At 43.6% G+C, this 225-nt stretch overlaps 1 long non-coding RNA gene across 1 annotated transcript in view; it reads right to left on the bottom strand.

Annotated features, from left to right (window-relative positions):
- The window catches only part of LOC106749072, a 955-nt gene extending 740 nt beyond the window's left edge, over positions 1-215 (bottom strand). Inside the window, exon 1 of the long non-coding RNA XR_001374812.1 lies at positions 90-215. This is a non-coding gene — a long non-coding RNA (uncharacterized LOC106749072). The remainder of the gene's footprint in view (positions 1-89) is intronic.
- Between the last annotated feature and the right edge of the window lie 10 nt (positions 216-225).

Here is a 225-nt window from a genome sequence, read left to right as displayed (position 1 = left end):
TGGTGTTAGTTTTTCTGACGCCTTCGGCTCATGGACCAATGTCATAGTTCAAGGCACAGTAAAGGTTACACTGAAATCCGGATACGTACCAGTACACTTAGCATTAGGAAAAATACATTTGAAATAAGGAGCCGCCTGCGAACTTAAAGATGGACACTGCATTGATCCTGAAAAGGGTTACACCTTCTGGAGACCAATGCCAGTTACGTCATGCGACTTTCATCA

Source organism: Dinoponera quadriceps, unplaced genomic scaffold, assembly GCF_001313825.1.
Source record: "Dinoponera quadriceps isolate SergipeBrazil2010 unplaced genomic scaffold, ASM131382v1 scaffold3399, whole genome shotgun sequence".
NCBI lineage: Eukaryota > Metazoa > Arthropoda > Insecta > Hymenoptera > Formicidae > Dinoponera > Dinoponera quadriceps.
Note: the sequence above shows the minus strand (reverse complement) of the source record. Positions and strands in the feature narration are given on the sequence as shown.